Raw genomic sequence first — 11,683 nt, 5'->3', positions numbered from 1 at the left:
TCAAAATCCCAAACTCCCGTCCTCTCGTCCTCCCCACCATTCCCTACTCTCTTATCCGGTGCATTCCCAAATGATCTGATATTCCATCAGAAAATAGGAAACATCAAATGATCTGATGTTCATCACTGATGTATAAAAAAAACTTTTAAAACACGAAATAAAAAACAATGAAAAAAAAATAAACGGTACTCATGAAGTTTACGATATGGTAAACAACAACGCTGAATTCCAATGCAATGTCACATAAATAATTAAATCAAAATGAAAATAAATCAAAATCTCTGAAAATTCATTTTGTTAATGCAATCGGAAATATTGAAATGGAATCGCAACATATTTAGTATTACGTGTGTTGCTCTTACGTGCAACAGATGTCGCAGTTTCGTAAAAAAAAAATGTTTTTACCTATCACAAAATGGCATCTATACTTATACTTATGAAATGAACGGTATGGTAAACAACACAGCTCAATTCCAATGTAATGTCATAAAAAATAATTAAAACAAAATGAGAATAAATCGAAATCAATGTAAATTCAATTTATCAATGCAATTGGAAACATGAAATGGAATCGTTACAAATTTAGTGTATCGTTTGTTGGTATTACATGCAACAGATGGTGCTGTTTAAAAAAAAAAAAAATGTTTTTACCTGTCACAGGTCAGGCATATATAAAGTAGATATATATATATATATAAAATGCGCGTATTTGGAATGGAACGTTGTGTCAAAATTTCAAAGCAATTGGTGATGAACATATGGAGATTACAGTGTGTGTTGACCAAACATCACACTAGAAAGTGAAGAGACGACGGTCCGTTCTGGGCCAATCTCAAGTCGATTCTCACAATCGACTTGAATGGTTCAGGACGGACCGAAACGTCGTCGTCCCTTCACTTTCTAGTGAGTGGTTTAGTCAACATATTTCAGCCACGTTATTATGACTCCTCGTGTGCTTAACAGTGTGTGTTGCTCTTACGTCCAACAAACGGCGCTGTTTAAAAAAAAACATGTTTCTTTCCGGTCACAGGTGAAGCATGTATATAGTATATAAATAAAAACACGCGACTATTTGAATGCAACGTTGTGTCAAAATTTCAAAGCAATCGGTAAAGTGGTTTCGAAGATTTTTCGCACAGGAAAAACCACACACAAACACAGTTTAAAAAAAAAAAAAAAAATCCTGTCACAGACGTGACATCTAAATAGTATGTACAAAAACCCACTCAGATGCGAATGGAACGTTGTGTGAAAATTTCAAAGCAATCGGTGAAAAACTTTCGGGGATTAGCGATTTTGAATATATGAACATATACATTTTTATTGATAAAGACTTAAGAGTCATGTCATATTTCCTCTTTTTAGCTTTCATTCGAGAATGTTCTTTAATGATTTTTTATGTTTAAACATAAGCCCAGTGCAGTTAGCAAATATGTGCAGTGAGCCAGAATTCGGGTTCAAAATAACGCTCATGTTGTTGTTGTTGTTTAAGATTCGCTACCTGAAACAAAAAGTTCCAAGTAGCACGGGCAATGGTAAGCCCGTAGTGGCCTTATTTTAACGCTCATGAGTCAGATTTGCGATATTTGAGACATTTTGAAAACTTTGGGGGATTTTGGCTAAAAATGACCCATCGCTGTTTTCAGTAATTGACCTATTATCGGTATAAAAAGTAGAAATTTCAAACAGCAAACATGTGAAGTGGGCCAGAATTCGGCTCCAAAATAACGATCATGAGTCAGATTTGCGATATTCTCGATATTTTTAAAACTGCAGGGGGGGTTGGGCAAAATTTAACTCGTCGCTGTTTTCAGTGATTAGCATGTTTTCGGAATTAAAAAGTCGTAATATCAAAATGCAAATCTGTGCAGTGAGACAGAATTTGGCTCTAAAATAACACTCATCAGTCAGATTTGCGATATTTTGAAAACTGTAGGGAGGTTTGGGCAAAATCTGACCAATCGCCGATTTCGGTAATTGGCAAATTTTCGTTATAAACACTCGTAAATTCAAACTAAAACTATGTGCAGAGACAGAATTCAGCTCCAAAATAACGCACAGAAATGCGATACAGTATTTTGAAAACTGCAGGGGGTGGGGGGGAGTTTGGGCAAAATGTGACCCATCGCCGTTTTCAGTAATTGGCCTATTTTCGTTATAAAACGTAGTAATTTCAAATTGCACATATGTGTATTGAACCAGAATTTGGCTAGAAAATAACAATCATGAGTCATATATTCGCTATTTGCGACATTATGAAAACTGCACTGGGGTTTCAAAAAAATTTAACTCATTGCCGTTTTAATAATTGGCATATTTTCCATATAAAAAGTCATAATTACAAAATGCAAATATGTGCAATGAGCCAGAATTTGGCTGCAAAATAACACTCATGAGTCAGATTTGAGATATTTGCGATGTTTTGAAAAGTGCAAGGGGGTTTGGGCAAAATGTGACCCATAGCCGTTTTCAGTTATTGGCATATTTTCGGTATAAAAAGTCGTAATTTCATACTGCAAATATGCGCAATGATCCAGAATTAGGTGCCAAAATTACTTTCATGAATCAGATTTGCGATATTTAAGATATTTTGAAAACTGCAGGGGTGTTTGGGGCAAAATGTGACTCATCGCCGTTTTCAGTTTCGGAATATTTTCGGTATAAAAAATCGTAATTTCAAACTGCAAATATGTGCAGTGAGCCAGTATTTGGTTTCAAAATAACGCTCATGAGTCAGATTTGCGATATTTGCGATATTTTGAAAACAGCAGGGGGCTTTGGCCAAAATATGACCCATCGCTGTTTTCAGTAATTGGTATATTTTCTTTTTAAAAATTAGTAATTTCAAACTGCAAATACGTGCAGAGAGCCAGAATTCGGCTAAAAAATGACGATCATGTGTCAGATTTGCAATATTTGCGATATTTTGAAAAAAACTTTTTTTTTTTTTTTTAGCAATATGTGATCCATTCCCATTTTCAGTAATTGGCACATTTTCGGTAAAAAAAAAAAAGGTCGTAATTTCGAACTGCAAATATGTGCAATAAGCCAGAATTCTGCTCCAAAATAAAGATCATGAGTTACATTTGCGATATTTTGAAGACTGAAGAGGGGTATTAGGGCAAAAAGTGACCTCCCTCAGTTTTCAGTATTTGGCACATTTTCGGTATAGAAAATCGTAATTTCAAACAGCAAACATGTGAAGTGAGCCAGAATTCGGCTCCAAAATAACTCTCATGAGTCAGATTTTGCTATATTTGTGACATTTTGAAAACTGTAGGGAAGGTTTGAACAAAATGTGACCTATCGCAGTTTTCAGTAAGTGGCATATTTTCGGAATAAAAATGGTAATTTCAAGTACAAATATGTGCAGTGAGCCAGAATTCGGCTACAAATAATGCTCATGAGTGAGATTTGCAATATTTGCGATATTTTGAAAACTGCAGGGGGCGTTTGGGCAAAATGTGACCCCATCGCCGTTTTCAGTAATTTATATATTTCGGTATAAAAAGTCATAATTTTAACGTGCAAATAAGTGCCGTGAACCAGAATTCGGCTTCAAAATGATGCTCAAGTGTCAGATTTGCAATATTGGCGATATTTTGAAAACTGCCAGTGGGGTTTGGGCAAAATGTGACCCGACGTCGTTTACATGAATTGGCTTTTTTCGGTATAAAGTCATAATTTCAAACTGCATATATGTGCAGTTAGACAGATTTTGGCTGTAAAAAAAGGCTCATGAGTAAGAACAAATCCACAAGGGCCGTGTCGTGGATTCGAACCTGCGTCCGGGAGCATCGCAGACATGCAATCCTGGTATGTGCCTCGGAGAGGCTACGGGATCCAGTAAGTTCAGTAAAACTACAATTTCAACTCTTTTACCCTGTCGTAGCTCAGTCGATTAAGGCAGTGTCTGGGATGCTCCCGGACGTAGGTTCGAATCCGCGTCACGGCCCTTGTGGATTTGTGGATTTGATGCATCACGTTAGTGTGATCTCTGGTTGTGTCATGAGTAAGGTTTAGGATATTTGCGATACTTTGTAAACTCCCAGGGGGTTTGGGCAAAAAGTGTTTCAACGCAGTCTTCAGTAAACGGCATATTTTCAGTCTAAAAAGTCGTAATTTTAAACTGCAAGTATGTGCAGTGAGTCAGAAATCGACTCCAAAATAACGCTCATGAGTCAGATTTTTTAAAACTGCCGGGGGTTTGGGCAAAATGTGACCCATCACCGTTTTCAGAAAATGACATATTTTAGGTATAAAAAGTCGTAATTTAAAACTGCAAATAAGTGAAGTGAGCCAGAATTCGGCTCCAAAATAATGCTCGTGAGTCAGTTTAGCTATATTTGCTATATTTTCAAAATTGTCTGGGGGGGGGGGCAAAAATGGGACCCATCGGTGTTTTCAGCAATTGGCATATTTTCGGAATAAAAAGTCGTAATTTGAACTGCAAATATGCGCAATGAGCAAGAATTCGGCTCCAAAATAACGATCATGAATCAGATTTGCGATATTTTAAAAACTGACAGGGCGGGGCGGGTGGGGGGGGGGGGGTTTGGGCAAAATATGACCCATCGCTGTTTTCAATAATTGGCATATTTTCGGTATGAAAATTTCGAACTTCAAACTGCAGATATGTGCAGTGAGCCAGAATTTGGCTCCAAAACAACGCTCATGAATCAGATTTGCGATATTCTGAAAACTGCAAGGGGGGTTTGTGCAAAATGTTACCCATCGCTGTTTTCAGTAACTGGCACATTTTCGGTATAAAAATTCGTAATTTCGAACTACAAATATGTGCAATGAGCCAGAATTCAGCGCCAAAATAACGATCATGATTCAGATTTGCGATATTTGCGATATTTTGAAAACTGCAAGGGGGGGGGGGGGCTTTTTTTGGTACAAAAAGTCGTAATTTCAAACTGCAAATATGTGCAGTTATCCAGATTTTTGCTCTAAAATTATACTCACGAGTCAAATTTCCAAAATTTGCAATATTTTGAAAACTGCCTTAGGGGTTTGGGCAAAAAGTGCCTCATCGCTGTTATCAGTAATTGGCATATTTTTGTTATAAAAAGTCGTAATTTCAAACTGCAAATAAGTGCCATGAACTAGAATTCGGCTTCAAAATAACGCTCAAGTGTCAGATTTGCAACATTGGCGATATTTTGAAAACTGCCAGTGGGGTTTGGGCAAAATAAGACCCGACGTTGTTTACATGAATTGGCATTTCGGTATAAAAAGTCATAATTTCAAACTGTGAATATGTGCAGTTAGACAGATTTTGACTGTAAAATAAGGCTCATGAGTAAGATTTACAATATTTCTTATATTTTGAAAACTGCAGGGGGGGGGGGGGGGTTCAAAATGAGACCCATCGCCGTTTTCAGTAATTTATATATTTTCGGTGCAAAAGTCGTAATTTCAAACTGCAAATAAGTGCAGTGAGACAGAATTCGGCTCCAAAATAACGATCATGATTCAGATTTGCGATACTTGCGATATTTTGAAATCTATATTGGGGTTTGGGCAAAATGTAACCCAATCGCTATTTTTAGAAATTTGCATATTTTCGGTATAAAAAGTCGTAATTTTAAATATCTACTGTGAGCCAGAATTCGGCTCCAAAATAACGCTTATGAAACAGATTTTAAATATTTGCGATATTTTGAAAACTTCTGGGGGATTTGGGCAGAGTGTGACCCATCACCTTTTTCAGAAAATGGCATATTTTCGGTATGAAAATTCGCAATTTAAAACTGCAAATATGTGCTGTGAGCTAGAATTCGGCACCAAAATAACGCTCAAGAGTCAGTTATGCGATATTTGTAATAGTTAAAAAACTGCAGGGTGGGGGGGGGGGGTTAAGCAAAATCTGACCCATCGTCGTTTTCAGTAATTGTCATATTTTCAGAATAAAAAGTCGTAATTTCGAACTGTAAATATGTGCAATGAACCAGAATTCGGCTCCAAATAACGCTCATGAGTCAGATTGGAGATATTTGCAGTATTTTCAAAACTGCCAGGGGGTTTGGGCACAATGTGACCCATCCTTGTTTTCAGTATTTTTGTCGCTATAAAAAGTCGTAATTTAAAACTGCAAATGTGTGCAGGTAGACAGATTTTGCCTCCAAAAGAGTGCTCCAATTTTACTTTGGATAAAATTAAATTGGATTTTGCCTCCAATTTAGTTCGGGGACTAGCCTAGTGGTATACCTCTGAACTTTTTGCCAGCTTCGTCTTGTGCTAGACAAGGTATGGGATCCATGCTGGGGCCGCATACTCTAGGATTCGTCTTACATACGTTGTATACAAGGTTTTGAAAGATTCCTTACACAGGTTTCTGAAGGCAGTCCTATTGTTAGCCAGCTTTGCTTACGCAGCCGATATTATTTTTTTGATGTGGGCTTCAGGAGACAAGTTTGACGTGATATCAACTCCTAGATCTTTCTCTCTCTCCGTTTATTGAAAAGCTTCATCTCCCATTCGGTATACAGTGTATTGGCCTCCTATTTCCTCCCCCTTGTTTTACATTTACTTGGGTTGAACTTTTGTAGCTATTTGTTGAACCATTCAATCAGTTGTTTAGGTCATCTTGAAGCATCATACTATCTTCCACTATCCTAATCCTCCACATAATTTTTGCATCATCAGCAAACATTGAGAGGAACGAGTCTATTCCCACTGGGGGATCATTTGCATATAACAGGAACAGTAAAGGTGCAAGAATTGATCCCTGAGGGTCTCCACTGGTGACGCCTTGCCACTCAAAGACCTCATCCCTCACAGTGACTCGCTGTCTTCTGTTTCTTAGGTACTCCCTTACCCAATGGAGAACCTTCCCTTTCACTCCTGCCTGCTTCTCCAGTTTGTGCAGTAGTCTCGTATGTGGTTCTGTGTTAATGACTTTCTGGTAATCCAAAAATATGCAGTCTGGCAGCTATTTTTTTTTGCCTGATTTTTGTTGCCAGATCGTTGAATTCTATGATTCTTGTGAGGCATGATTTGCCATTCCTGAGCCTGTACTGATGGTGTGATAAAAAGTTCTTCCGCTCCAGATATTCCATTAGCTTTTTTTCGCTCAATTTTTTCCATCACTTGCATGATATGTAAGCTAGGGACACTGGCCTGTAGTTCAGTGACTCTTGTCTATCCCCCTTCCTGTATATTGGGACTACATTAGCCATTTTCCAAATATGTGTGTGTGTGTGTTCTCACCTATTTGTGCTTGCGGGGGTAGAGCTCTGGCTCTTTGGTTCCGCCTCTCAACCGTCAATCAACAGGTGTACAGGTTCCTGAGCCTATTGGACTCTATCATATCTGCACATGAAACTGTGTATGGAGTCAGCCTCCACCACATCACTTCCTAATGCATTCCATTTGCCAACCACTCTGACACTAAAAAACTTCTTTCTAATATCTCTGTGGCTCATTTGGGCACTCAGTTTCCACCTGAGTCCCCAAGTGCGTGTGCCACTTGTGTTAAATAGCCTATCTTTATCTACCCAATCAATTCCATTGAGAATCTTGAAGGTGGTGATCATGTCCCCTCTAACTTTTCTGTCTTCCTGTGATGTGAGATTTAATTCCTGTAGTCTCTTCTCGTAGCTCATACCTCTCAGCTCAGGAACTAGTATGGTGGCAAACCTTTGAACCTTTTCCAGTTTAGTCTTATCCTTGACTAGATATGGACTCCATACTGGGGCTGCATACTCCAGGATTGGCCTGAAATATGTGGTATACAAAGTTCTGAATGATTCCTTACACAAGTTTCTAAATGCCGTTCTTATGTCAAATGCTGCTGATGTTATTCTCTTCCTATGGGCTTCAGGGGACAGGTCTGGGGTGATATCAACCCTCAAGTCTTTTTCTCTCTCTCTATCTATTGAAGAACTTCATCTCCCAAATGATACTTTGTATCTGGCCTCCTGCTCCCTACACCTATCTTCATTACATTATATTTGCTTGGGTTAAACTCTAACAACCATTCGTTCGACCATTCCTTCAGTTTGACTAGGTCTCCTTGAAGCCTCAATCAGTCATCCTCTATCTTAATCCTTCTCATAATTTTGGCATCGTCAGCAAACATTGAGAAAAATGAGTCTATACCCACCGGGAGATAATTTACATATATCAGAAAAAGGATAGGACCGAGAACAGAGCCCTGTGGGAATCCACTGGTGACTTCAAACTAATCTCAGGTCTCACCCCTCACTGTAACTCTCTGCTTCTTGTTGCTTAGGTACTCCCTCATCCACTGGAGCACCTTACCAGTTACTCCTGCCTGTCTCTCCAGCTTAAGTACCTGCCTCTTATGGGGTACTGTGTCAAAGACTTTCCGACAATCCAAGAAAATGGAGTCCGCCCAGCCTTCTCTTTCTCGCTTAATCTTTGTCACCTGATCGTAGAATTCTATTAAGCCAGTCAGGCAAGGTTTACCCACCCTGAACCCATGTTGGGAATTTGCCACAAAGTCTCTTCAGATGTCTCTTCAGATGTGTTACTAGGTTTTTTGCACGATCTTCTCCATCACCTTGCATGGTATACAAGTCAAGGACACTGGCCTGTTGTTCAGTGCCTCTTGTCTGTCACCCTTATTGTATATTTGGATCACATTCGACGTCTTCCATATTTCTGGTAGGTCTCCTGTCTCCAGTTACCTACTATTCACTATGGAGAGTGGCAAGCAAAGGGCCTCTGCACACTCTTTCAGTACCCATGGCGAGATCCAGTCTGGATCAACAGCCTTTCTCACATCCAGATCCAACAGTTGTCTCTTGACCTCATCTCTCGTAATTTCGAACCCTTCCAAGGCTGCCAGGTTTACTTCCCCCCTCTCCTAGCGCAACGACCTCACCTTGTTTTATTGTGAAGACCTCCAGGAACCTCTTCTTGGGTTCTTCACACACCTCTTTGTCATTCTCTGTATACCTGTTCTCGCCTGTTCTAAGTTTCATTACCTGTTCTTTCACTGTTTTCTTTCCTGATGTGACTGTGGAGTAGCTTGGATTCTGTTTTGGCTTTGTTTGCTATATCATTTTCATAATTTCTCTCTGCATCTCTTCTCACCCTAACATACTCATTCCTGGTCCTTTGATATCTCTCTGCAGTTTCTGTTATTCCGGAAGTTCCTCCACGCCCTTTTGTTCAGTTCCTTTACTTCCATACATGCCTTTTGGACTGGGATAAACCTGTTTACTGCCTCCTGGCACTTTTGGGTGACCTAGTCCATCATATCTTGTTCAGACTTAGCTCTGAGGTCTGTGTCTCATGGTATTTCCTTTAAGAAAGTTCTCATCTCCTCATAATTCCCCTTTCGGTGTGCCAGCATTTTGTTTGCCAGTTCTTTTTTTTTTGGTAGATAAATCCTAGCTCTACCAGGTACTCAAAGATCAATACACTGTGATCACTCATTCCCAAGGGTGCTTCAATCTTAACTTTCCTTATCCCACGCATTTAGGGTTAATATCAGATCGAGCATGGCTGGTTCATCTTCCCATCTCATTCTTGTTGGTTCCTTGATGTGTTAGCTTAGAAATTTTTTTGTTGCCATGTCCAGCAGCTTAGCTCTCCATGTATCTGGTCCTCCATGTGAGTTTCCGTTCTCCCAATCTATCATCCCGTGGTTGAAGTCTCTCGTGATTAGTAGTCCAGATCAATTCTTGCTAGCAACAGAAGGTGTTCTCTCTATTATGTTAATGGTGGCCATGTTGTTTCTATCATATTCCTGTCTGGGCCTTCTGTTTGGAGGTGGATTATATATGACTGCGACTATCATTTTTTGTCCTCCAGTTGTTATGGTACCTAGTTGTTATATAGTCACTGAAATCTTCACAGCCCTGAATAACCATCTCCGCAAAATCCCAGTCTATTCTTACCAGCAGAGCTACACCACCACCTCCTTTTCCTTCTCTCTCTTTCATCACAACATAATAATCATGTGGAAACACTGCATATGTTATGTTTTTCGTCAGTTTCGTTTTGTGAGTGCTATTATGTCTGGGTTTTCTTCTAGTACCCACTCTCCAAGTTCATTTGTTTTATTTGTAATCCTATCTATGTTAGTGTACATAGCTTTCAGACTCACTTTCTTCTGTCCCTTCTCATGTCCCCTTCTTCGTGAGCGTTCTGCTGATGGGGAAAGCTGTTCCATGGGTGTGAGGACTTGTAAACTGGATAACGGAGTCTCAGAGGATACTGGAGTGAGAGATGGGGGGGTCAAGTGCAGGAGGGACAGGGAGGGTATGGGAAGAAGGGGGAGGGAGGACAGGGAGGGAAAAGGGGGGATGGGGGACATGGTGGATGTAGGGGATGGGAATCAGGGTGGGTATGGGATGAGGTGGGAAGGAGAGTTGGCTGAGCATTTGAGTTGGGGCAGGGAGGGTTTTGGGTATGGATCGTTTATATGCAGAGGAGGGTGGTGGAGCTGCCCTCCCCTCTTGTGTTATTGGGTTGCTGGTTGTGGGTTCCCCCCTCACCTCTGGAATGGTGTGCTGTGAGTTGTGATTTCCTGGTTTTCTCCTCTTGCCCTGTGCTTCTTCCTTGCTTCTGCCCCCATGGCCCTCTCTTCCTTCATCATGTCCCTCTGGAGGAATACGTTTGAATTCTCCAATATATTGCAGGTGGATCTTCCTTGTTAGAATCTTCTCCTTTGTGGTCTCGTTTGCAAACACTACCTTTAAAACTCGGTCTCTGTCCTTGTTGTACAAGCCCAACATGAAAACCTTCTCAATGCTATGTTCTGTCTCTTCCATCTCTAGCCCCTTTAGTATTTCATTTACTGCCGCTCTGTCCTTTTCATCCCACTCTGTCCTGTTGGAGCCTACCTGCTCCTTAATACTCACAGCTACCACTGTGGGTATTAAGGAGCAAGAAGGCTATCTTTTTCTTTCCAGCAGCAGGCTAGTGGATCTTGCTGCTTCCTGTGTGGCTTCTTTCATGGCTACCTCCCTCACTGTGGACATTGCTTTCAAGTTCGTTTTTAACGTTTCTGCAAATTTTGCTTGTACAGTGGCATTCCCTTCCAATGTACCACTTCCATCCTCTCTTTGAATGATTTTCTGAGCCTCAGACTCTGCATTGTTCTCTTTGAGGGTTTTAATCTTCTCCTTTGCTACTGTCAGCTCGCTTTGCAGCCTGCTTATTTTATTATTCATTTCTTGCATCTCCCTCCTGATTTCCTCCAAAACTTCGGCGAACACTTCCTTCATTTGTTCACATTGACTTTTCCTGTTCCCTTGTCACCTTTTGCTGCCATGTTTGTCCCTGTTCCTGCAATGTCATGATAGGTTGCCAGGAGGGACCATGGAGAGAGAGAGAGAGAGAGAGAGAGAGAGAGAGAGAGAGAGAGAGAGAGAGAGAGAGAGAGAGAGAGAGAGAGAGAGAGAGAGAGAGAGAGAGAGAGAGAGAGAGAGAGAGAGAGAGAGAGAGAGAGAGAGAGAGAGAGAGAGAGAGAGAGAGAGAGAGAGAGAGAGAGAGAGAGAGAGAGAAGAGAGAGAGAGAGAGAGAGAGAGAGAGAGAGAGAGAGAGAGAGAGAGAGAGAGAGAGAGAGAGAGAGAGAGAGAGAGAGAGAGAGAGAGAGAGATGAGGAGAAGAGAGAGGAGAGAGATGAGGAGAGAGAGAGAGAGAGAGAGAGGAGAGATGAGAGAGAGAGAGAGAGAGAGAGAGAGGGAGCTAGTGAGAG

Source organism: Procambarus clarkii, chromosome 56 (assembly GCF_040958095.1).
Source record: "Procambarus clarkii isolate CNS0578487 chromosome 56, FALCON_Pclarkii_2.0, whole genome shotgun sequence".
NCBI lineage: Eukaryota > Metazoa > Arthropoda > Malacostraca > Decapoda > Cambaridae > Procambarus > Procambarus clarkii.
The sequence above is the reverse complement of the archived record's forward strand: the minus strand, read 5'-3'. Positions refer to the sequence as shown.